Source organism: Pseudophryne corroboree, chromosome 9 (assembly GCF_028390025.1).
Source record: "Pseudophryne corroboree isolate aPseCor3 chromosome 9, aPseCor3.hap2, whole genome shotgun sequence".
Classification (NCBI taxonomy): domain Eukaryota; kingdom Metazoa; phylum Chordata; class Amphibia; order Anura; family Myobatrachidae; genus Pseudophryne; species Pseudophryne corroboree.
Genome location: NC_086452.1, coordinates 453121286 through 453148778, shown reverse-complemented (window position 1 = coordinate 453148778; position 27493 = coordinate 453121286). Strand labels below are relative to the sequence as shown.

The 27493-nt window shown below is 49.4% G+C and overlaps 1 long non-coding RNA gene across 1 annotated transcript in view; it reads left to right on the top strand.

Moving 5' to 3' along the window:
• The window catches only part of LOC134957129 (uncharacterized), a 243094-nt gene that overhangs the window by 23038 nt on the left and 192563 nt on the right, over positions 1 to 27493 (top strand). Inside the window, exon 2 of the long non-coding RNA XR_010186484.1 lies at positions 12017 to 12103. This is a non-coding gene — a long non-coding RNA (uncharacterized LOC134957129). The remainder of the gene's footprint in view (positions 1 to 12016; positions 12104 to 27493) is intronic.

Here is a 27493-nt window from a genome sequence, read left to right as displayed (position 1 = left end):
CATAATATTATATTAAAATTAAACAGTGCACACTTTTGCTGCAGGAGTGCCACTGCCAGTGTGACTAGTGACCAGTGACCTGACCACCAGTATATAATATTAGTAGTATACTATCTCTTTATCAACCAGTCTATATTAGCAGCAGACACAGTACAGTGCGGTAGTTCACGGCTGTGGCTACCTCTGTGTCGGCACTCGGCAGCCCGTCCATAATTGTATATACCAGTGACCTAACCGTGGTTTTTTTTTCTTTCTTTATACATACATACTAGTTACGAGTATACTATCTCTTTATCAACCAGTCTATATATTAGCAGCAGACACAGTACAGTGCGGTAGTTCACGGCCGTGGCTACCTCTGTGTCGGCACTCGGCAGCCCGTCCATAATTGTATATACCACCTAACCGTGGTTTTTTTATCTTTCTTTATACATACATACTAGTTACGAGTATACTATCTCTTTATCAACCAGTCTATATATTAGCAGCAGACACAGTACAGTGCGGTAGTTCACGGCTGTGGCTACCTCTGTGTCGGCACTCGGCAGCCCGTCCATAATTGTATATACCAGTGACCTAACCGTGTTTTTTTTTTCTTTCTTTATACATACATACTAGTTACGAGTATACTATCTCTTTATCAACCAGTCTATATATTAGCAGCAGACACAGTACAGTGCGGTAGTTCACGGCTGTGGCTACCTCTGTGTCGGCACTCGGCAGCCCGTCCATAATTGTATATACCACCTAACCGTGGTTTTTTTTTCTTTCTTTATACATACATACTAGTTACGAGTATACTATCTCTTTATCAACCAGTCTATATATTAGCAGCAGACACAGTACAGTGCGGTAGTTCACGGCTGTGGCTACCTCTGTGTCGGCACTCGGCAGCCCGTCCATAATTGTATATACCAGTGACCTAACTGTGGTTTTTTTTTCTTTCTTTATACATACATACTAGTTACGAGTATACTATCTCTTTATCAACCAGTCTATATATTAGCAGCAGACACAGTACAGTGCGGTAGTTCACGGCTGTGGCTACCTCTGTGTCGGCACTCGGCAGCCCGTCCATAATTGTATATACCAGTGACCTAACCGTGGTTTTTTTTTCTTTCTTTATACATACATACTAGTTACGAGTATACTATCTCTTTATCAACTAGTCTATATATTAGCAGCAGACACAGTACAGTGCGGTAGTTCACGGCTGTGGCTACCTCTGTGTCGGCACTCGGCAGCCCGTCCATAATTGTATATACCAGTGACCTAACCGTGGTTTTTTTTTCTTTCTTTATACATACATACTAGTTACGAGTATACTATCTCTTTATCAACCAGTCTATATATTAGCAGCAGACACAGTACAGTGCGGTAGTTCACGGCTGTGGCTACCTCTGTGTCGGCACTCGGCAGCCCGTCCATAATTGTATATACCACCTAACCGTGGTTTTTTTTTCTTTCTTTATACATACATACTAGTTACGAGTATACTATCTCTTTATCAACCAGTCTATATATTAGCAGCAGACACAGTACAGTGCGGTAGTTCACGGCTGTGGCTACCTCTGTGTCGGCACTCGGCAGCCCGTCCATAATTGTATATACCACCTAACCGTGGTTTTTTTTTCTTTCTTTATACATACATACTAGTTACGAGTATACTATCTCTTTATCAACCAGTCTATATATTAGCAGCAGACACAGTACAGTGCGGTAGTTCACGGCTGTGGCTACCTCTGTGTCGGCACTCGGCAGCCCGTCCATAATTGTATATACCACCTAACCGTGGTTTTTTTTTCTTTCTTTATACATACATACTAGTTACGAGTATACTATCTCTTTATCAACCAGTCTATATATTAGCAGCAGACACAGTACAGTGCGGTAGTTCACGGCTGTGGCTACCTCTGTGTCGGCACTCGGCAGCCCATCCATAATTGTATATACCACCTAACCGTGGTTTTTTTTTCTTTCTTTATACATACATACTAGTTACGAGTATACTATCTCTTTATCAACCAGTCTATATATTAGCAGCAGACACAGTACAGTGCGGTAGTTCACGGCTGTGGCTACCTCTGTGTCGGCACTCGGCAGCCCGTCCATAATTGTATATACCACCTAACCGTGGTTTTTTTTTCTTTCTTTATACATACATACTAGTTACGAGTATACTATCTCTTTATCAACCAGTCTATATATTAGCAGCAGACACAGTACAGTGCGGTAGTTCACGGCTGTGGCTACCTCTGTGTCGGCACTCGGCAGCCCGTCCATAATTGTATACTAGTATCCAATCCATCCATCTCCATTGTTTACCTGAGGTGCCTTTTAGTTGTGCCTATTAAAATATGGAGAACAAAAATGTTGAGGTTCCAAAATTAGGGAAAGATCAAGATCCACTTCCACCTCGTGCTGAAGCTGCTGCCACTAGTCATGGCCGAGACGATGAAATGCCAGCAACGTCGTCTGCCAAGGCCGATGCCCAATGGCATAGTACAGAGCATGTCAAAACCAAAACACCAAATATCAGTAAAAAAAGGACTCCAAAACCTAAAATAAAATTGTCGGAGGAGAAGCGTAAACTTGCCAATATGCCATTTACCACACGGAGTGGCAAGGAACGGCTGAGGCCCTGGCCTATGTTCATGGCTAGTGGTTCAGCTTCACATGAGGATGGAAGCACTCAGCCTCTCGCTAGAAAACTGAAAAGACTCAAGCTGGCAAAAGCACCGCAAAGAACTGTGCGTTCTTTGAAATCCCAAATCCACAAGGAGAGTCCAATTGTGTCGGTTGCGATGCCTGACCTTCCCAACACTGGACGTGAAGAGCATGCGCCTTCCACCATTTGCACGCCCCCTGCAAGTGCTGGACGGAGCACCCGCAGTCCAGTTCCTGATAGTCAGATTGAAGATGTCAGTGTTGAAGTACACCAGGATGAGGAGGATATGGGTGTTGCTGGCGCTGGGGAGGAAATTGACCAGGAGGATTCTGATGGTGAGGTGGTTTGTTTAAGTCAGGCACCCGGGGAGACACCTGTTGTCCGTGGGAGGAATATGGCCGTTGACATGCCAGGTGAAAATACCAAAAAAATCAGCTCTTCGGTGTGGAGGTATTTCACCAGAAATGCGGACAACAGGTGTCAAGCCGTGTGTTCCCTTTGTCAAGCTGTAATAAGTAGGGGTAAGGACGTTAACCACCTCGGAACATCCTCCCTTATACGTCACCTGCAGCGCATTCATAATAAGTCAGTGACAAGTTCAAAAACTTTGGGTGACAGCGGAAGCAGTCCACTGACCAGTAAATCCCTTCCTCTTGTAACCAAGCTCACGCAAACCACCCCACCAACTCCCTCAGTGTCAATTTCCTCCTTCCCCAGGAATGCCAATAGTCCTGCAGGCCATGTCACTGGCAAGTCTGACGAGTCCTCTCCTGCCTGGGATTCCTCCGATGCATCCTTGCGTGTAACGCCTACTGCTGCTGGCGCTGCTGTTGTTGCCGCTGGGAGTCGATGGTCATCCCAGAGGGGAAGTCGTAAGCCCACTTGTACTACTTCCAGTAAGCAATTGACTGTTCAACAGTCCTTTGCGAGGAAGATGAAATATCACAGCAGTCATCCTACTGCAAAGCGGATAACTGAGTCCTTGACAACTATGTTGGTGTTAGACGTGCGTCCGGTATCCGCCGTTAGTTCACAGGGAACTAGACAATTTATTGAGGCAGTGTGCCCCCGTTACCAAATACCATCTAGGTTCCACTTCTCTAGGCAGGCGATACCGAGAATGTACACGGACGTCAGAAAAAGACTCACCAGTCTCCTAAAAAATGCAGTTGTACCCAATGTCCACTTAACCACGGACATGTGGACAAGTGGAGCAGGGCAGGGTCAGGACTATATGACTGTGACAGCCCACTGGGTAGATGTATGGACTCCCGCCGCAAGAACAGCAGCGGCGGCACCAGTAGCAGCATCTCGCAAACGCCAACTCTTTCCTAGGCAGGCTACGCTTTGTATCACCGCTTTCCAGAATACGCACACAGCTGAAAACCTCTTACGGCAACTGAGGAAGATCATCGCGGAATGGCTTACCCCAATTGGACTCTCCTGTGGATTTGTGGCATCGGACAACGCCAGCAATATTGTGTGTGCATTAAATATGGGCAAATTCCAGCACGTCCCATGTTTTGCACATACCTTGAATTTGGTGGTGCAGAATTTTTTAAAAAACGACAGGGGCGTGCAAGAGATGCTGTCGGTGGCCAGAAAAATTGCGGGACACTTTCGGCGTACAGGCACCACGTACAGAAGACTGGAGCACCACCAAAAACTACTGAACCTGCCCTGCCATCATCTGAAGCAAGAAGTGGTAACGAGGTGGAATTCAACCCTCTATATGCTTCAGAGGTTGGAGGAGCAGCAAAAGGCCATTCAAGCCTATACAATTGAGCACGATATAGGAGATGGAATGCACCTGTCTCAAGTGCAGTGGAGAATGATTTCAACGTTGTGCAAGGTTCTGATGCCCTTTGAACTTGCCACACGTGAAGTCAGTTCAGACACTGCCAGCCTGAGTCAGGTCATTCCCCTCATCAGGCTTTTGCAGAAGAAGCTGGAGGCATTGAAGAAGGAGCTAAAAGGGAGCGATTCCGCTAGGCATGTGGGACTTGTGGATGCAGCCCTTAATTCGCTTAACAAGGATTCACGGGTGGTCAATCTGTTGAAATCAGAGCACTACATTTTGGCCACCGTGCTCGATCCTAGATTTAAAGCCTACCTTGGATCTCTCTTTCCGGCAGACACAGGTCTGCTGGGGTTGAAAGACCTGCTGGTGACAAAATTGTCAAGTCAAGCGGAACGCGACCTGTCAACATCTCCTCCTTCACATTCTCCCGCAACTGGGGGTGCGAGGAAAAGGCTCAGAATTCCGAGCCCACCCGCTGGCGGTGATGCAGGGCAGTCTGGAGCGACTGCTGATGCTGACATCTGGTCCGGACTGAAGGACCTGACAACGATTACGGACATGTCGTCTACTGTCACTGCATATGATTCTCTCAACATTGATAGAATGGTGGAGGATTATATGAGTGACCGCATCCAAGTAGGCACGTCACACAGTCCGTACTTATACTGGCAGGAAAAAGAGGCAATTTGGAGGCCCTTGCACAAACTGGCTTTATTCTACCTAAGTTGCCCTCCCACAAGTGTGTACTCCGAAAGAGTGTTTAGTGCCGCCGCTCACCTTGTCAGCAATCGGCGTACGAGGTTACATCCAGAAAATGTGGAGAAGATGATGTTCATTAAAATGAATTATAATCAATTCCTCCGCGGAGACATTGACCAGCAGCAATTGCCTCCACAAAGTACACAGGGAGCTGAGATGGTGGATTCCAGTGGGGACGAATTGATAATCTGTGAGGAGGGGGATGTACACGGTGATATATCGGAGGGTGAAGATGAGGTGGACATCTTGCCTCTGTAGAGCCAGTTTGTGCAAGGAGAGATTAATTGCTTCTTTTTTGGGGGGGGTCCAAACCAACCCGTCATATCAGTCACAGTCGTGTGGCAGACCCTGTCACTGAAATGATGGGTTGGTTAAAGTGTGCATGTCCTGTTTTGTTTATACAACATAAGGGTGGGTGGGAGGGCCCAAGGACAATTCCATCTTGCACCTCTTTTTTCTTTTCTTTTTCTTTGCATCATGTGCTGATTGGGGAGGTTTTTTTTGGAAGGGACATCCTGCGTGACACTGCAGTGCCACTCCTAGATGGGCCCGGTGTTTGTGACGGCCACTAGGGTCGCTAATCTTACTCACACAGTCAGCTACCTCATTGCGCCTCTTTTTTTCTTTGCGTCATGTGCTGTTTGGGGAGGGTTTTTTGGAAGGGACATCCTGCGTGACACTGCAGTGCCACTCCTAGATGGGCCCGGTGTTTGTGTCGGCCACTAGGGTCGCTAATCTTACTCACACAGCTACCTCATTGCGCCTCTTTTTTTCTTTGCGTCATGTGCTGTTTGGGGAGGGTTTTTTGGAAGGGCCATCCTGCGTGACACTGCAGTGCCACTCCTAGATGGGCCCGGTGTTTGTGTCGGCCACTAGGGTCGCTAATCTTACTCACACAGCTACCTCATTGCGCCTCTTTTTTTCTTTGCGTCATGTGCTGTTTGGGGAGGGTTTTTTTGAAGGGACATCCTGCGTGACACTGCAGTGCCACTCCTAGATGGGCCCGGTGTTTGTGTCGGCCACTAGGGTCGCTTATCTTACTCACACAGCGACCTCGGTGCAAATTTTAGGACTAAAAATAATATTGTGAGGTGTGAGGTATTCAGAATAGACTGAAAATGAGTGGAAATTATGGTTTTTGAGGTTAATAATACTTTGGGATCAAAATGACCCCCAAATTCTATGATTTAAGCTGTTTTTTAGTGTTTTTGGAAAAAAACACCCGAATCCAAAACACACCCGAATCCGACAAAAAAAATTCGGTGAGGTTTTGCCAAAACGCGGTCGAACCCAAAACACGGCCGCGGAACCGAACCCAAAACCAAAACACAAAACCCGAAAAATTTCAGGCGCTCATCTCTACTAGGAACACGCAGGATAACTGCAGATGATACAGGCACTAGGAACACGCAGGATAACTGCAGATGATACAGACACTGGGAACATGCAGGATAACTGCAGATGATACAGACACTGGGAACATGCAGGATAACTGCAGATGATACAGGCACTGGGAACATGCAGGATAACTGCAGATGATACAGACACTAGGAACATGCAGGATAACTGCAGATGATACAGGCACTAGGAACACGCAGGATAACTGCAGATGATACAGGCACTAGGAACACGCAGGATAACTGCAGATGATACAGACACTGGGAACATGCAGGATAACTGCAGATGATACAGACACTGGGAACATGCAGGATAACTGCAGATGATACAGGCACTGGGAACACGCAGGATAACTGCAGATGATACAGGCACTAGGAACACGCAGGATAACTGCAGATGATACAGGCACTAGGAACACGCAGGATAACTGCAGATGATACAGGCACTAGGAACACGCAGGATAACTGCAGATGATACAGACACTGGGAACATGCTGGATAACTGCAGATGATACAGGCACTGGGAACATGCAGGATAACTGCAGATGATACAGACACTGGGAACACGCAGGATAACTGCAGATGATACAGACACTGGGAACATGCAGGATAACTGCAGATGATACAGGCACTGGGAACATGCAGGATAACTGCAGATGATACAGGCACTGGGAACACGCAGGATAACTGCAGATGATACAGACACTGGGAACGCGCAGAATATCTGCAGATGATACAGACACTGGGAACATGCAGGATAGCCAGTAGCAGGTCTTGCCACAGTTTTTTATTTTTTTTATTTTAGGGTTTCAAAGCAGCGCTACTCCAGGGGGCACATACTGGGGCACTGCTACTGGGGGCACAACTACTGGGGGCATTACTAAAGGGGGCACTTCTACAGAGGGAACAGCTACTGGGGGGAAATTAACTGGGGGCACAACTACAGGGGGCACATCTACTGGGGACACTACTACTGGGGACACAACTACTGGGGCACAGCTACTGGGGACACTACTACTGGGGACACAACTACTGGGGCACAGCTACTGGGGACAAATCTACAGGGGGCACATACTGGGGGCACTACTACAGGGGAACTGCTACAGGGTGCAAATCAACTGGGGGCACAGCTAGAAGGGGCACAGCTACTGGGGGCACTACTACAGGGGGCACATACAGGGGGCACTGCTACTGGGGGCACAGCTACAAGGGGCACAACTACAGGGGGCACTACTAAAGGGGGCATTGCTACAGGGGTAACAGCTACTGGGGTAAAATTTACTGGGGGCACAGCTGCTGGGGGTACAGCTATTGCGGGCACATCAACTGGGGGCACACCTACTGGGGGCACAGCTACAGGGGCCACAAGTACAGGGGTACTACAGGGGGGCACAGGTACAGGGGGATAACTGTGGGCATGCCCCTTCCCTATGAAGAAGCCATGCCCCCTCCCTATGCAGAAGCCAGGTCCATGTTTTGGGGCGTGCACCAACTGTATTTTACCCGGAAAGGGGGGGGGGGGGGGGAGCACCACAGGAAACTTTCACCCTGGGCGCCACAAGGTCTAAAACTGGCCCTGAGGATAACTGCAGATGATACAGAAAAAAGGAACATGCAGGATAACTGCACATGATACAGGCACTGGGAATTGCAGACAAGGTTGTGGGATTTTATTATTGTTGAAAGAGGAGTGAGCTTCTGCTCAGACCCCAGTCTTCCTGTTCTCCGGGGAGGCTTCATGCCCTATCCCAAGATGGCCACCGAGGTCACTTCTGAGCATGTGCTGAGGCCATCTTCTCTTTACTGTGTAGACTTGGTGGGAGGTAGACGTCTCCTGATCGATAGATGATATTCCGGTGTTCCTGCAATGCTGGTGTTCTGTATGAAACACTGCTCGGCTCAAGCTGTGCTCCCTCACCAGTGTACATATAAAGTGTGCGGTGTAACGTGAAACAGGTTCGGTTAAGATCAGAGAGGTGAACCTGCTTTACCCCTCAGACACAATGACCACACTGAATGCTGGATCCAACTCCATTTTATTGTTGCAAAACTGAACCGTGTAAAGAGTAACAATTTCAAGGATACATGTGAACCGTATGCAGCAGTTTACACAAACAGTTTCATCCCTTGAACCATTTTCATTAAGAAGCAGAGAAGTGGAACAATTATATGAAATCAGGCTGGCTTTGGCTTAGTATACAAATCAGTCACTATACCAGCCATAGCAGTAGCGTAGTACACAGGTGAGATAAGAAGCACGTAGCAAACAGGTGCATCAACAAAGCAGACTGGTCTTGGTTTTAATTTTAATTACCACAAAATATCAATTCCATTCTACACCAAATCGCACAGTGTCTAAACCCAAACCACTGGGCTATCCTGTCAGCTTCAGCAGCATCACTTTAAACTCACTAAATTGACATTAACTCAAATACATACTGTATGCATTAAAACATTACACTACAGTTCACACTTCAGCAAAACAACGGTCAGCCAGAGATGCACTTAGTCTTAAACATAAACACATTAGTATAATGAATCGCTTTACAGGAATGTGGGGCTCTTGGGAACCTATCCCCTTACTTGTACTGACTGGCTGACACAGGTAAATGAGGGGAGCCTACCCCCTTTAATAAATGTTCTGCGGGTCACCGAACTTAAGGGGAGCTTACCCCCTTGTTAAGGCATATGCAGGGGCACTTGGACGCATGGGGAGCCTTTAATGCTGTCCCCAATATGCAGAGTTCTGCAGCGGAAGGGCTTAAAGCTGGTCTCACCCTTGTTGCGGTGCTTCTGCCACATTGGACCGGCTCCTTGTCTTCGGCGCCATTCGGGATGCAAAGCACAGCACCGGGGGTGCACCCTTGCACAGACGTCCTCGGGCTCAGGGCGCCATCAAGGGGTTCCTCTACGGGTCCTAACCAGGTCTCTGGCTGCGTTGTCCTCAGTGACTCTCCCGGGGTCCTTCCGGGCTCTTCTGCCAATGAAGTACCAGGGGTGTCCTCCACAGGGCCTGTTCTCCCTCCGCCAATCACGGGAGTCTTCCCATTGTGGTTCTCCTGTCCTCGACCGCCTGGGGTCCTTTTCGGGGTCTTCTCTCTGGGGTCATCCTCTACGGTTCCTGCCCGCTCATCACAGGCTGCTCGCTGTCGCTCCTCGGGATCCATGGGATGGAGGTCATCCACGACCTCACTGGATGGGCTGCGGTCTCTCCGGCTCAATGCTCCAGTCTCCTGACAGCTGCGGCACTTCCTGGCATTCTGTTCCAGCTGGCAGTGACATAGGCAACTCTCCTCTGACATTGGTGCTGTGGGGTCCTCCGCACTGCATCACCAGCTGTGGTCCTCCCAGCTACTGGGCATCCACCTCCCCATCGCTGTGCTCCGGAGACTGCATGCTGGGCACCCCAGGTACTCTTTCTCACATTCCTCCAAGGGCTCTCTTTCGCGCTGCGGCGCATCCTTAAATAAGTCCAGGTCCTCTGGCCCACCCCTGTCCTTGGTGGCCACTGGCTCCTCGGCCCCAGCAACAGCCCTCCCCCAGGCCTCTCTGCACTGCGACCCAGAGCACCCAATCAGTTAGGGGGTCAATTTCCTGGGTTCTGCTGTTGCGGATCAGAGGGTGACAACCCAGGAAGCAGTGGCACCAAAACGCCCTGTGAGGAGCTTATGGGGTCACTAAAAGTTCAACCCTTGTACTGTGTGGGCTGTGGGGATGCTCTGGCTATATGGGGGAACAAATATACCAGGGGTTGCCTAAGCTGCTAAAGTAAAAAAAAAAAAAAAATGTATAGGGATATTACACATGTAACAGTGAGTACGGCTGTGCCTGCTATCTATCAATAAACCAACACCACTGGGCTGTTTGTGTTTAGAGCGTGTGCCTATATAACTCTGGGGCAGATGTTTTAAGCCTAACCAGCGATAAGTGCAAGGTGATAACGCACCAGCCAGTCAGCTCCTAACCGTCAATTTACATATTGGAGCTGATTGGCTGGTGCGTTATCACCGTGCGCTTATCACCGCTTTATCACTACTCCAGGCTTAATACATCTGCCCCTCTGTTCCTTTGAAGTGACACACCCGGCTTGCACTCTAGTCCACCCGCTGACATTAAAGTCCCTCTGTACAACGGAAGGAGCTGATAAATCCCAGCACCACTCGGCTCCGTTGCCAGTAACCGGGGATGCTTTCTTGGTTAATTTAAGCGAGTCAAGTCTGATGAAGTAATTTTGCTGGCCCTGGGGATCTGACAGCTTATGGCAAAGCTTTTGCTATTTCACATGAAATTGAGTTAATTTTCACTGAAATTGCTTCTTAACAGACAAACACGTTCCCCATCATCGCCAGCGTATGCCTCTGCTCCTCTATTATTCTTTAATTTAAACACCCTGGCAGCTCAGGATTAATGCCAGGGACACACGTAGATGCTGCAGTGCATGCTGACAGGCAGACTGAGGAGTATTGTGGGTGAAAGCTCCAGGATTTATTGCTGCAACATCCCAGTGACCTGGTTGTAATCTCGCACTTGCACTGCAATACCTGCGATTCCGAATTTATCAATGAATTCCAGAGAGCTCCCTGGTTGGTTGCCCGCAGTCGGCCTGGAAGAGCCTTAATTTTTATTGCAATATAGGGGGTCATTTTGACCCGATCGCTCGCTGCAGTTTGTCGCAGCGCAGCTATCGGGTCAGAACTGCGCATGCACCGGCGCCGCAGTGCGCCGGCGCATGGCAGTCGTCGGTGCCCAGCGATCGCCTCTGAGACAGAGGCGGTCGCTGGGCTGGAGGGGGCTGAACGGTGGTGTTAAGCCGCCATTTAGCAGGCGCGGTCCGGCCAATGCAGACGTGGCCGGACCGCTGGGGGGCGTGGCAGCTGCATGACGTCTCACGTGGCCGCTGCGGCCAGCGGCAACGACAGATAACTCCCGGCCAGCTGCAGGAGCTGCGCTGGCCGGGAGTTACTCCACAGATACAAAGGCTTTTGTATTTGTGCGGGGGTCATCGGCAGTGATATGCGGGGCGGACTAGCCCTGTGCTGGGCGTCCCTCCATATGTTGAGTTTACGATCGTAGCTGTGCTAAATTCAGCACAGCTACGATCAATTCGGAATGACCCCCATAGTTCGCTAACATTTGTTCCACGAAGAGTTCTGATTCTATGTTGCTCGTGTGACGATGCCATACGCAGTTCCGTCTGCACACACACCCTGATTGTCGGCGCCCAGAGACGCAGAATAGAATGGGATGGTGTAGCCACTTATTGCATCCAGCAGGACATAGCGTTACAGCGCAAGACTAGCATTAATAATGTGATAATATCCTGTGGAATATTGTTATTAATGGAGTGCAGTTATAGTCAGGCAGTTACCATATTTCTCTTCTGCCGTTTAGCATGAGCCACGCCTTGCAGCTACGGACGAAGGAGCCATTTTGTCTTACACCGATAATGCGGTATCGAGGCCTGAGCAATTCTGTGGGGTGAGACACGCTTGAGTAGAACTTTGGAATAGATGACACAAATTGGATTGCTGGACAGTTTTTGTAGTAACAGGTATCAGGAAATGATAAAGTAGTAGAGGAAATGATGCTAGCGGGTAGGGATAATGCCAGTAACTTGCAGCTGTATATATGTCACTGGTCGCTGCTGTATATATGTCACTGGTCGCTGCTGTATATATGTCACTGGTTGCTGCTGTATATATGTCACTGGTCGCTGCTGTACAATTGTTGCCGTTATGCATAAATTGAAATAAACGTAAGATATAAGACGGCTCCGGCGATCCACCGCTCCCTGCCATACAAGAGTGATTAAGCTCAGAAAGCTCTGCCTGAGTCAGGACCACAGTCGAGGGTGTAGCTACCATAGGCAATATGGCATACTATGAACTGGGGCACTGTAATGTGACACAATATGAACTGGAAGCACTATAGCATACCTACCAACTTCTTGGTTGAGGGGGTTGGGACGCTTGTGCTGGATAGCCGCATTTGACTGGAAAAGGGGTGTGACCTCGTGTGAAGTGGGTGTGGCCTCACCCGAGTGGGTGTGGCCTTGCAATACTAACCCATTATCCGGCATGTTGGGGACGTGCCCAGCGCGCCCTGAGCAACTGGTCAGCCCCTGCTCACCTCCAACCACCGAATAGATGCCTTGCGCATGTGCACGGCATCTATTGAGAGATCACTCGCTGCTTTACAGAAAAGCGGGTGATCAAAGGATTTCCCAACTGCCCACCCGCGAGACACTGCTGTCTGCGGGAGGGGCAGCCAGGGCCGGTTCTAGACCTTGTGGCACCCAGGACAAAAGTTTCCTGTGGCGCCCCCCCCAAGGTAAAACAGAGTTGGTGCTCACCAAAGGTGGGCGCCCAAAAATAGGGTCGTTCTTCTTCATAGGGAAGGGGCATGGCCACAGTTAACCCCATGTACTTGTGCTCCCCTGTAGTTGTGCCCCCAGTAGCTGTACCCCTAGCAGCTGTGCCCCCAGTAGCTGTGCCCCCTGTAGCTGTGCACCCTGTAGCTGTGTCCCCAGTAGCTGTGCACCCTGTAGCTGTGCCCCCCTGTAGCAGTGCCCCCTAGCTGTGCCCCCTGTAGCTGTGCACCCTGTAGCTGTGTCCCCAGTAGCTGTGCCCCTGTAGCTGTGCCCCCCTGTAGCAGTGCCCCCTAGCTGTGCCCACAGTAGATTTTCCCCCGGTAAATTTGCCTCCAGTAGCTATGCCCCCAGCAGCTGTGCACCCTGTAGCTGTGCCCCCAGTAAATTTGCCCCAAGTAGCTGTGCCCCCTGTAGCAGTGCCCCCAGTGGCTGTGCCCCCAGCAGCTGTGCCCCCTGTAGCTGTGCACCCAGTAGATTTGCCCCTGTAGCTGTGCCCCCTGTAGCAGTGCCCCCTGTAGCTGTGCCCCCTGTAGCAGTGCCCCCTAGCTGAGCCCCTAATAGATTTGCCCCCAGTAGCTGTGCCCCCAGCAGCTGTGCCTCCAGTAGATTTGCCCCCAGTAGCTGTCCCCCTGTAACAGTGCCCCCTAGCTGTGCCCCCAGTAGATTTGCCGCCAGTAGCTGTGCCCCCAGCAGCTGTGCACCCTGTAGCTGTGACCCCAGTAGCTGTGCCCCCTGTAGCAGTGCCCCTTAGCTTTGCCCCCAGTATCTTTGCCACCTGTAGCAGTGCCCCCAGTAGTTGTGCCCCCTGTAGCTGTGCCCTTTGTAGCTGTGCCCCCAGTTGATTTGCCAAAGTATCTGTGCCCCCTGTAGTAGTGCCCTCAGTAGTTGCGACCCCTGTAGCTGTGCCCCCGTAGTAGCGCCTCTTGCAAACACCCCAAAATTTTTTTACAAACTGTAAAAAACAATACTTACCAGTCCCACTCCTGCTTCCGGACCGCTGCTGTGCTGCCCTCCGTCTCTGGCCGCCGGCTCCTCTCTATGGGAGAGACCCCATAGCAGCGCTGCACAAACACTAGAGGTCAATTATGACCTCTAGCGTCTGTCACTGGAGCAGGCTGCAGTGGGCGCCCACACAGCCCACGGCGCCCGCTGCAGCCGGGGAGCGGGGATCAGGAGTAGCGGGGATCAGGAGTTGCCGGCGCCCTCGGGACGGCGGCACCCTTGGGCAAAAAGCCTGCTTGCCCATGGCAAGAGCCGCTACTGGGGCCAGCGAGACCGTGTCTGAATAGCAGGATTGTCCCGCTGGATTAGGGACAGTTGGGAGGTATGACTATAGTGTGACATAATCTGAATTGGAGGTACTGTATATGTATAATGTGTACTGGCAGCCCTACAATGTGACATAATGTAAGCTAGGGCACCATTATGGTTCATAAAATAAACTGGAGCACTACAGTAAATTAGGGGGCAGGGGCCCCTACGAAACGTTGCTATGGGGCCAGGCTGTGTCTTGTCTGGTCCAGGTTTTGTTACTGAGAAGTGTTATTGGATCAGTGTGTCTGATATTCATGCTTCCCACCAGCGGCGGCTGCTACCTCAGTGGAGGAGGGGGGCTGCCGGTGGTCAAGGGAAGCACGCTGGGTCCCTCCTCCCTTGTCCCCACAACCGGCTGGGTCCCGGCATCTGTATAATGTAGTTCACAGATGCCGGGACCGGCGCATGCGCAGTAGCGGTGACAGTACTGCCCATGCTCAAACCCCTGGCTTCTAAGGACTGCATCGGCTGCAGTCCATAGAAGCTGGCTAGTGCTGCCCGAAAGGCAGAGAGTGGCTTTCTACAGGAAGCCAGGTCTCTGCTAATCGCAGCCCAGTCTGGCAGTCCTGGAGGGAGGAAACACCTCCCAATGGGACTGCCTGTAGTATTTGTGACTAGCAAGTAGGAATTCCAATAGGAAGTCACTGCCAGTCTCAGTGAAGCCAGTGCAGTCTCACGTACTGCGTCTGGCTTCACAGACTCTGTGCTGAAGTGGCGGATTTTACCTGGGGGTGTGCAGTCCTGCAGACCATAGGCAAAATCCGCCACTGCTTCCCACATTTCCTAACAAACCTTTTTTTAGTTGTTTGAGGCCATACTCAAAAGGAAGGATGTCCTGTCAAGCAGCAAAATCTGGTAGTCTCTTCCCAGATCTGGTATTTAGCACACTGTCAGTGTCCCTCCTTCACCCTGGTGCTGGCATCCTTCCACACACCCCAACCCCTGCCCACCAACTGCAACACCCCTCTACCACCACCATGGCCCCACCAAAAAACACTTCCCGCTGTCCAGTGGAGGAGAGGAGACAGAGATCAAAGAGAGTGAGATAAGGGGGTGACACAGAGAGAAAGAGTTGGAGCTTCAGAGACACAGGGGTGGCATGAGGCTGGGGAGGCACAGGGGTGGCATGAGGCTGGGGAGGCACAGGGGGCGCATGAGGTTGGAGAAACACAGGAGTGGCAAAAGGCTGGAGAGGCACAGTGAGTGTGTGGAGACTGGAGACACACATGGGCTGCATGAGGCTGGAGAGACACAGGGGGCATGATGCTGGAGACACATGGGGAGGAATGAGGTTGGGGAGACACAGGGAGGCACAATGCTAGAGAGAAACACAGAAGGGGGCATGAGGGTGCAGAGAACATTGAGGGATGGGACTGGAGAGACACACAGGGTATGAGGGATGAGGCTATATAGTGGCCACACTAGCTAGCGACTCGGCAAGGATTAGGCTTAGGCTGCTAGAAGGGGGGGTATACCTTCCCCTGTTGGGATCCTGATCATTGGGATGCCGCAGTCAGTATTCTGACCGCTGACAACCCAACCGCCGACATTTCAATCCCAATAAGTTAGAGTGTCCACCAGTATACAGCAGCCTTCACTCGATGGATGAGAAACATGTTTTACACAGTTGTCTCGGCTGTCATTACTTTTAGGACTACTCCTGTCTTCCAAATTACTTTTACTTCTATTAATAGCTGATTTTCTCCTAGATTGCAGCTGGTAAACTGATTTGTTCAAACAGAAGTAATATGAAATTGTGTTATTCTTTCACATTTCTCAGTGAAAAGGACAAAATAACAACTTAGATATTACATAACAGTGTAACATGCAAATGAGCTTCCCTGAGTTAACTTCCTACATTATGGTCTTGTCATCAATAAAGTCCTGATATAGATTCTGATCATGGCCCTCATTCCGAGTTGTTCGCTCGCTAGCCGCTTTTCGCAGCAGTGCACACGCTAAACCGCCGCCCTCTGGGAGTGAATCTTAGCTTAGCAGAATTGCGAACGAAGTATTCGCAATATAGTGTAAAGATTTTTCTTTGCAGTTTCTGAGTAGCTCGAGACTTAATCTTCCAGTGCGATCAGTTCAGTGCTTGTCGCTCCTGGTTTGACGTCATAAACACACCCAGCGTTCGCCCAGACACTCCTCCGTTTCTCCAGCCACTCCCGCGTTTTTCCCAGAAACGGCAGCGTTTTTTCACACACTCCCATAAAACGGCCAGTTTCCGCCCAGAAACACCCACTTCCTGTCAATCACACTACGATCAGCAGAATGAAGAAAAAACCTCGTAATGCCGTGAGTAAAATACCAAACTTCTTAGCAAATTTACTTGGCGCAGCCGCAGTGCGAACATTGCGCATGCGCAGTTAACGGAAAATCGCACCGATGCGAAGGAAAATAACGAGCGAACAACTCGGAATGAGGGCCCATATGTCTTCTCTCCTGGGCCGCCATCCTCGCAAGAAGGGAAAAACGTTTTACAGATGCCCCGGAGCTGCTGGCAATTCTATACCAACTCCTGCAATCTATAGATGTGAAATATTGCACCACCAGAAATCCTGCAGCCTCGGCCCGCCATACTTACCTGCAATAATAGGTGCGTTTTCAGAAAGGTATATTCGCACGGATCTCCTGCACCTAGGGGGTCATTTCGACCTGATTGCACGCTATTTTTTGAAGTGCTGCGATCAGGTCAAAACTTGGCAAAACTGCGCATGCGTATGCCCCGCAATGCGCAGGCGCGTCGTACAGGTACAAAACGGATCGTTGCTGGGTGATGGATTTAATGAAGAATCCATTCGCACAGCCGATTGCAAGAAGATTGACAGGAGGAAGGCGTTTGTGGGTGTCAACTGACTGTTTTCTGGGAGTGGTTGGAAAAATGCGGGTGTGTAAAAGCGTTTGCAGGGCGGGTGTCTGACATCAATTCCGGGACCAGACAGGCTGAAGTGATCGCAGCAGCTAAGTCCTGGGCAACTCAGAAACTGCACAAAACTTTTTTGTACCGCTCGGCTGCACATGCGTTCGCACACTTGCAAAGCGAAAATACACTCCCCCATAGGCGGCGACTATCTGATCACAGCGCTGCAAAAAGTAGTTAGCGTGAGATCAGGTCGGAATGACCCCCCTAGCACGAGATAGGTGTAAATGCCGGTCATAGGGGGTGATTCAGACCTGATCGTAGATGTGCTAAATTCTATGATCAGTTTCTCTGGCATATTTTAAAGGTATTTAAAAAAAAAAAAGAAAAAGAAAAAAAAGCTTGCTGCTTCGGTGTGTTGTAACTGCGCCCTTCGTAGCCGGTGTGCCGCGCACAATGCGCTCTAGAGCCTGTGACTCGGCTCTGTATGGAAATCCAGCTGAAAGATTTAGCAGGCGAGATAAGAGCGATCTTTGGCAAAGCTTGATTGATCCCCCCCACTGCACACACACACTAGAGCTACACATGTAAGGATTAGCATCCTGAGCAGAGTGAGGATTAGCTGTACAGCAGCAATCGCTGCTGTAAGTCTCTCACCAACCAATACAACTCCGAGTGAGAATCAGTCTGAGGAGCAGAGATAGGAGATTTCATCCCTGGTCAATTCTCAGCTTTCAAAAGGTTTTTTTTTTTTTAACCATCATTCATTTATTTTGCCGCATTGGAAGCAAAGCTGGATTGAATCCTTCTTATGGTTGCAGGGAGGAATGACGGCCCAAAGCATATTTTTACACCACCATGCCCAGTGGTCAAAATGGGAATTTTGAAGTGGGGCATGGAAAATGTAAAGGGATTTAGGCCCTCATTCTGAGTTGTTCGCTCGCTAGCTGCTTTTAGCAGCATTGCACACGCTAAGCATCCGCCCTCTGGGAGTGAATCTTAGCTTTGCAGAATTGCGAACGAAAGATTAGCAGAATTGCGAATAGAGATGAGCGCCTGAAATTTTTCGGGTTTTGTGTTTTGGTTTTGGGTTCGGTTCCGCGGCCGTGTTTTTGGTTCGAACGCGTTTTGGCAAAACCTCACCGAATTTTTTTTGTCGGATTCGGGTGTGTTTTGGATTCGGGTGTTTTTTTCCAAAAACACTAAAAAACAGCTTAAATCATAGAATTTGGGGGTCATTTTGATCCCAAAGTATTATTAACCTCAAAAACCATAATTTACACTCATTTTCAGTCTATTCTGAATACCTCACACCTCACAATATTATTTTTAGTCCTAAAATTTGCACCGAGGTCGCTGTGTGAGTAAGATAAGCGACCCTAGTGGCCGACACAAACACCGGGCCCATCTAGGAGTGGCACTGCAGTGTCACGCAGGATGTCCCTTCCAAAAAACCCTCCCCAAACAGCACATGACGCAAAGAAAAAAAGAGGCGCAATGAGGTAGCTGTGTGAGTAAGATTAGCGACCCTAGTGGCCGACACAAACACCGGGCCCATCTAGGAGTGGCACTGCAGTGTCACGCAGGATGGCCCTTCCAAAAAACCCTCCCCAAACAGCACATGACGCAAAGAAAAAAAGAGGCGCAATGAGGTAGCTGTGTGAGTAAGATTAGCGACCCTAGTGGCCGACACAAACACCGGGCCCATCTAGGAGTGGCACTGCAGTGTCACGCAGGATGTCCCTTCCAAAAAACCCTCCCCAAACAGCACATGACGCAAAGAAAAAAAGAGGCGCAATGAGGTAGCTGTGTGAGTAAGATTAGCGACCCTAGTGGCCGACACAAACACCGGGCCCATCTAGGAGTGGCACTGCAGTGTCACGCAGGATGTCCCTTCCAAAAAACCCTCCCCAAACAGCACATGACGCAAAGAAAAAAAGAGGCGCAATGAGGTAGCTGACTGTGTGAGTAAGATTAGCGACCCTAGTGGCCGACACAAACACCGGGCCCATTTAGGAGTGGCACTGCAGTGTCACGCAGGATGTCCCTTCCAAAAAACCCTCCCCAATCAGCACATGATGCAAAGAAAAAGAAAAGAAAAAAGAGGTGCAAGATGGAATTGTCCTTGGGCCCTCCCACCCACCCTTATGTTGTATAAACAAAACAGGACATGCACACTTTAACCAACCCATCATTTCAGTGACAGGGTCTGCCACACGACTGTGACTGATATGACGGGTTGGTTTGGACCCCCCCCAAAAAAGAAGCAATTAATCTCTCCTTGCACAAACTGGCTCTACAGAGGCAAGATGTCCACCTCATCATCACCCTCCGATATATCACCGTGTACATCCCCCTCCTCACAGATTATCAATTCGTCCCCACTGGAATCCACCATCTCAGCTCCCTGTGTACTTTGTGGAGGCAATTGCTGCTGGTCAATGTCTCCGCGGAGGAATTGATTATAATTCATTTTAATGAACATCATCTTCTCCACATTTTCTGGATGTAACCTCGTACGCCGATTGCTGACAAGGTGAGCGGCGGCACTAAACACTCTTTCGGAGTACACACTTGTGGGAGGGCAACTTAGGTAGAATAAAGTCAGTTTGTGCAAGGGCCTCCAAATTGCCTCTTTTTCCTGCCAGTATAAGTACGGACTGTGTGACGTGCCTACTTGGATGCGGTCACTCATATAATCCTCCACCATTCTATCAATGTTGAGAGAATCATATGCAGTGACAGTAGACGACATGTCCGTAATCGTTGTCAGGTCCTTCAGTCCGGACCAGATGTCAGCATCAGCAGTCGCTCCAGACTGCCCTGCATCACCGCCAGCGGGTGGGCTCGGAATTCTGAGCCTTTTCCTCGCACCCCCAGTTGCGGGAGAATGTGAAGGAGGAGATGTTGACAGGTCGCGTTCCGCTTGACTTGACAATTTTGTCACCAGCAGGTCTTTCAACCCCAGCAGACTTGTGTCTGCCGGAAAGAGAGATCCAAGGTAGGCTTTAAATCTAGGATCGAGCACGGTGGCCAAAATGTAGTGCTCTGATTTCAACAGATTGACCACCCGTGAATCCTTGTTAAGTGAATTAAGGGCTCCATCCACAAGTCCCACATGCCTAGCGGAATCGCTCCGTGTTAGCTCCTCCTTCAATGTCTCCAGCTTCTTCTGCAAAAGCCTGATGAGGGGAATGACCTGACTCAGGCTGGCAGTGTCTGAACTGACTTCACGTGTGGCAAGTTCAAAGGGCATCAGAACCTTGCACAACGTTGAAATCATTCTCCACTGCGCTTGAGACAGGTGCATTCCACCTACTATATCGTGCTCAATTGTATAGGCTTGAATGGCCTTTTGCTGCTCCTCCAACCTCTGAAGCATATAGAGGGTTGAATTCCACCTCGTTACCACTTCTTGCTTCAGATGATGGCAGGGCAGGTTCAGTAGTTTTTGGTGGTGCTCCAGTCTTCTGTACGTGGTGCCTGTACGCCGAAAGTGTCCCGCAATTCTTCTGGCCACCGACAGCATCTCTTGCACGCCCCTGTCGTTTTTTAAAAAATTCTGCACCACCAAATTCAAGGTATGTGCAAAACATGGGACGTGCTGGAATTTGCCCATATTTAATGCACACACAATATTGCTGGCGTTGTCCGATGCCACAAATCCACAGGAGAGTCCAATTGGGGTAAGCCATTCCGCGATGATCTTCCTCAGTTGCCGTAAGAGGTTTTCAGCTGTGTGCGTATTCTGGAAAGCGGTGATACAAAGCGTAGCCTGCCTAGGAAAGAGTTGGCGTTTGCGAGATGCTGCTACTGGTGCCGCCGCTGCTGTTCTTGCGGCGGGAGTCCATACATCTACCCAGTGGGCTGTCACAGTCATATAGTCCTGACCCTGCCCTGCTCCACTTGTCCACATGTCCGTGGTTAAGTGGACATTGGGTACAACTGCATTTTTTAGGACACTGGTGAGTCTTTTTCTGACGTCCGTGTACATTCTCGGTATCGCCTGCCTAGAGAAGTGGAACCTAGATGGTATTTGGTAACGGGGGCACACTGCCTCAATAAATTGTCTAGTTCCCTGTGAACTAACGGCGGATACCGGACGCACGTCTAACACCAACATAGTTGTCAAGGCCTCAGTTATCCGCTTTGCAGCAGGATGACTGCTGTGATATTTCATCTTCCTCGCAAAGGACTGTTGAACAGTCAATTGCTTACTGGAAGTAGTACAAGTGGGCTTACGACTTCCCCTCTGGGATGACCATCGACTCCCAGCAGCAACAACAGCAGCGCCAGCAGCAGTAGGCGTTACACGCAAGGATGCATCGGAGGAATCCCAGGCAGGAGAGGAATCGTCAGAATTGCCAGTGACATGGCCTGCAGGACTATTGGCATTCCTGGGGAAGGAGGAAATTGACACTGAGGGAGTTGGTGGGGTGGTTTGCGTGAGCTTGGTTACAAGAGGAAGGGATTTACTGGTCAGTGGACTGCTTCCGCTGTCACCCAAAGTTTTTGAACTTGTCACTGACTTATTATGAATGCGCTGCAGGTGACGTATAAGGGAGGATGTTCCGAGGTGGTTAACGTCCTTACCCCTACTTATTACAGCTTGACAAAGGGAACACACGGCTTGACACCTGTTGTCCGCATTTCTGGTGAAATACCTCCACACCGAAGAGCTGATTTTTTTGGTATTTTCACCTGGCATGTCAACGGCCATATTCCTCCCACGGACAACAGGTGTCTCCCCGGGTGCCTGACTTAAACAAACCACCTCACCATCAGAATCCTCCTGGTCAATTTCCTCCCCAGCGCCAGCAACACCCATATCCTCCTCATCCTGGTGTACTTCAACACTGACATCTTCAATCTGACTATCAGGAACTGGACTGCGGGTGCTCCTTCCAGCACTTGCAGGGGGCGTGCAAATGGTGGAAGGCGCATGCTCTTCACGTCCAGTGTTGGGAAGGTCAGGCATCGCAACCGACACAATTGGACTCTCCTTGTGGATTTGGGATTTCGAAGAATGCACAGTTCTTTGCTGTGCTGCTTTTGCCAGCTTGAGTCTTTTCATTTTTCTAGCGAGAGGCTGAGTGCTTCCATCCTCATGTGAAGCTGAACCACTAGCCATGAACATAGGCCAGGGCCTCAGCCGTTCCTTGCCACTCCATGTCGTAAATGGCATATTGGCAAGTTTACGCTTCTCCTCCAACAATTTTATTTTAGGTTTTGGAGTCCTTTTTTTTCTGATATTTGGTGTTTTGGATTTGACATGCTCTGTACTATGACATTGGGCATCGGCCTTGGCAGACGACGTTGCTGGCATTTCATCGTCTCGGCCATGACTAGTGGCAGCAGCTTCAGCACGAGGTGGAAGTGGATCTTGATCTTTCCCTAATTTTGGAACCTCAACATTTTTGTTCTCCATATTTTAATAGGCACAACTAAAAGGCACCTCAGGTAAACAATGGAGATGGATACTAGTATACAATTATGGACTGCCTGCCGAGTGCAGACACAGAGGTAGCCACAGCCGTGAACTACCGTACTGTACTGTGTCTGCTGCTAATATAGACTGGTTGATAAAGAGATGTCTATGTAACTATGTATGTATAAAGAAGAAAGAAAAAAAAACCACGGTTAGGTGGTATACAATTATGGACGGACTGCCTGCCGAGTGCAGACACAGAGGTAGCCACAGCCGTGAACTACCGTACTGTACTGTGTCTGCTGCTAATATAGACTGGTTGATAAAGAGATGTCTATGTAACTATGTATGTATAAAGAAGAAAGAAAAAAAAACCACGGTTAGGTGGTATACAATTATGGACGGACTGCCTGCCGAGTGCAGACACAGAGGTAGCCACAGCCGTGAACTACCGTACTGTACTGTGTCTGCTGCTAATATAGACTGGTTGATAAAGAGATGTCGTAGTAGTATGTATGTATGTATAAAGAAGAAAAAAAAACCACGGTTAGGTGGTATACAATTATGGACGGACTGCCTGCCGAGTGCAGACACAAAGGTAGCCACAGCCGTGAACTACCGTACTGTGTCTGCTGCGACTGGATGATAAATGATATAAAAAATATATATATATCACTACTGCAGCCGGACAGGTATATATTATATATTATATAATGACGGACCTGCTGGACACTGTCTGTCAGCAGAATGAGTTTTATTTTTATAGAATAAAAAAAACAACAACACACAAGTGAAGTCACACGACGAGTGTTTAACTTTTTCAGGCAATCACAATATAAGTATACTACTAACTATACTGGTGGTCAGTGTGGTCAGGTCACTGGTCAGTCACACTGGCAGTGGCACTCCTGCAGCAAAAGTGTGCACTGTTTAATTTTAATATAATATTATGTACTCCTGGCTCCTGCTATAACCTATAACTGGCACTGCAGTGCTCCCCAGTCTCCCCCACAATTATAAGCTGTGTGAGCTGAGCAGTCAGACAGATATATAATATATATAGATGATGCAGCACACTGGGCTGAGCCTGAGCAGTGCACACAGATATGGTATGTGACTGAGTCACTGTGTGTATCGCTTTTTTCAGGCAGAGAACGGATATATTAAATAAACTGCACTGTCTGGTGGTCACTCACTATATAATATTATGTACTCCTGGCTCCTGCTATAACCTATAACTGGCACTGCAGTGCTCCCCAGTCTCCCCCACAATTATAAGCTGTGTGAGCTGAGCAGTCAGACAGATATATAATATATATAGATGATGCAGCACACTGGGCTGAGCCTGAGCAGTGCACACAGATATGGTATGTGACTGAGTCACTGTGTGTATCGCTTTTTTCAGGCAGAGAACGGATATATTAAATAAACTGCACTGTCTGGTGGTCACTCACTAGTAAACTCTCTGCACTCTCTACACTTCTACAGTACTCCTCCTAGTCCTAAACTCCAGTAAATCTCTCTCTCTTATAATCTAAATGGAGAGGACGCCAGCCACGTCCTCTCCCTATCAATCTCAATGCACGTGTGAAAATGGCGGCGACGCGCGGCTCCTTATATAGAATCCGAGTCTCGCGATAGAATCCGAGCCTCGCGAGAATCCGACAGCGTCATGATGACGTTCGGGCGCGCTCGGGTTAACCGAGCAAGGCGGGAAGATCCGAGTCGCTCGGACCCGTGAAAAAAAACATGAAGTTCGTGCGGGTTCGGATTCAGAGAAACCGAACCCGCTCATCTCTAATTGCGAATAGAAATGTCTTAGCAGTTTCTGAGTAGCTCGAGACTTACTCCTACACTGCGATCAGTTCAGTCAGTTCCGTTCCTGGTTTGACGTCACAAACACGCCCAGCGTTCACCCAGACACTCCCCCGTTTCTTCAGACACTCCCGCGTTTTTCCCAGAAACGCCAGCGTTTTTTCGCACACACCCATAAAATGGTCAGTTTCCGCCCAGAAACACCCACTTCCTGTCAATCACACTACGATCACCAGAACGATGAAAAAATAAGATTTTACTCACCGGTAAATCTATTTCTCGTAGTCCGTAGTGGATGCTGGGACTCCGTAAGGACCATGGGGAATAGCGGCTCAGCAGGAGACTGGGCACAACTAAAGAAAGCTTTAGGACTACCTGGTGTGCACTGGCTCCTCCCACTATGACCCTCCTCCAGACCTCAGTTAGGATACTGTGCCCGGAAGAGCTGACACAATAAGGAAGGATTTTGAATCCCGGGTAAGACTCATACCAGCCACACCAATCACACCGTATAACTCGTGATACTATACCCAGTTAACAGTATGAAATATAACTGAGCCTCTCAACAGATGGCTCAACAATAACCCTTTAGTTAGGCAATAACTATATACAAGTATTGCAGACAATCCGCACTTGGGATGGGCGCCCAGCATCCACTACGGACTACGAGAAATAGATTTACCGGTGAGTAAAATCTTATTTTCTCTGACGTCCTAAGTGGATGCTGGGACTCCGTAAGGACCATGGGGATTATACCAAAGCTCCCAAACGGGCGGGAGAGTGCGGATGACTCTGCAGCCCCGAATGAGCAAACTCTAGGTCCTCCTCAGCCAGGGTATCAAACTTGTAGACTCTTGCAAAAGTGTTTGAACCCGACCAAGTAACAGCTCGGCAAATTTGTAAAGCCGAGACCCCTCGGGCAGCCGCCCAAGAAGAGCCCACTTTCCTCGTGGAATGGGCTTTTACAGATTTAGGGTGCGGCAGTCCAGCCGCAGAATGTGCAAGTTGAATCGTGCTACAGATCCAGCGAGCAACAGTCTGCTTAGAAGCAGGAGCACCCAGCTTGTTGGGTGCATACAGGATAAATAGCGAGTCAGTTTTCCTCACTCCAGCCGTCCTGGAAACATATTTTTCAGGGCCCTGACTACGTCCAGTAACTTGGAATCCTCCAAGTCCCAAGTAGCCGCAGGCACCACAATAGGTTGGTTCACATGAAAACTGATACCACCTTAGGAAGGAATTGGGAACGAGTCCTCAATTCCGCCCTATCCATATAAAAAAATTAGATAAGGGCTTTTGCATGATAAAGCCGCTAATTCTGATACACGCCTGGCCGACGCCAAGGCCAACAGCATGACCACTTTCCACGTGAGGTATTTTAGCTCCACGGATTTAAGTGGCTCAACCCAATGCGACTTCAGGAAATCCAACACCACGTTGAGATCCCACGGTGCCACTGGAGGCACAAACGGGGGCTGACTATGCAGCACTCCCTTAACAAAAGTCTGAACTTCAGGCAGTGAAGTCAGTTCCATTTTGGAAGAAAATCGATAGAGCCGAAATCTGGACCTTAATGGAACCCAATTTTAGGCCCATAGTCACCCCTGACTGTAGGAAGTGCAGAAATCGACCTAGCTGAAATTCCTCCGTTGGGGCCTTCCTGGCCTCACAGCAAGCAACATAATTCCGCCATATGCGGTGATAATGGTTTGCGTTCACTTCTTTCCTAGCTTTAATTAGCGTAGGGATAACTTCCTCCGGAAAGCCCTTTTTCTTCAGGATCCGGCGTTCAACCGCCATGCCGTCAAACGCAGCCGCGGTACATCTTGGAACAGACAGGCCCCCTGCTGCAGCAGGTCCTGTCTGAGCGGCAGAGGCCATGGGTCCTCTGAGATCATTTCTTGGAGTTCTGGGTACCAAGCTCTTCTTGGCCAATCCAGAACAATGAGTATAGTTCTTACTCCTCTCCTTCTTATTATTCTCATTATCCTGGGTATGAGAGGCAGAGAAGGGAACACATACACCGACTGGTACACCCACGGTGTTACCAGAGCGTCCACAGCTATCGCCTGAGGGTCCCTTGACCTGGCGCAATATCTTTGTAGCTTTTTGTTGAGGCGGGACGCCATCATGTCCACCTGTGGCCTTTCCCAACGGTGTACAATCATTTGGAAGACTTCTGGATGAAGTCCCCACTCTCCCGGGTGGAGGTCGTGTCTGCTGAGAAAGTCTGCTTCCCAGTTGTCCACTCCGGGAATGAACACTGCTGACAGTGCTAACACATGATTTTCCGCCCATCGGAGAATCCTTGTGGCTTCTGCCATCGCCATCCTGCTTCTTGTGCCGCCCTGTCGGTTTACATGAGCGACCGCCGTGATGTTGTCTGACTAGATCAGCACCAGCCGGTGTTAAAGCAGGGGTCTAGCCTGACTTAGGGCATTGTAAATGGCCCTCAGTTCCAGAATATTTATGTGTAGGGAAGTCTCCTGACTTTTCCATAGTCCTTGGAAGTTTCTTCCCTGTGTGACTGCCCCCCAGCCTCGAAGGCTGGCATCCGTGGTCACCAGGACCCAGTCCTGTATGCCGAATCTGCGGCCCCCTAGAAGATGCGCACTCTGCAGTCACCACAACAGCGACACCCTGGCCCTTGGAGACAGGGTTATCCGCCGATGCATCTGAAGATGCGACCCGGACCACTTGTCCAACAGATCCCACTGGAAGATCCTTGCATGGGACCTGGCGAATGGAATTTCTTCGTAAGAAGCTACCATCTTTCCCAGGGCTCGCGTGCATTGATGCACCGACACCTGTATTTGTATTAGGAGGTCTCTGTCTAGAGACGACAACTCCTTGGACTTCTCCTCCGGGAGAAACCCTTTTTTTCTGTTCTGTGTCCAGAACCATACCCAGGAACAGTAGACGCGTCGTAGGAACCAGCTGCGACTTTGGAATATTCAGAATCCAGCCGTGCTGTTGTAGCACTTCCCGAGATAGTGCTACTCTGACGAACAACTGCTCCCTGGACCTCGCCTTTATAAGGAGATCGTCCAAGTACGGGATAATTATTTCGGCCATTAC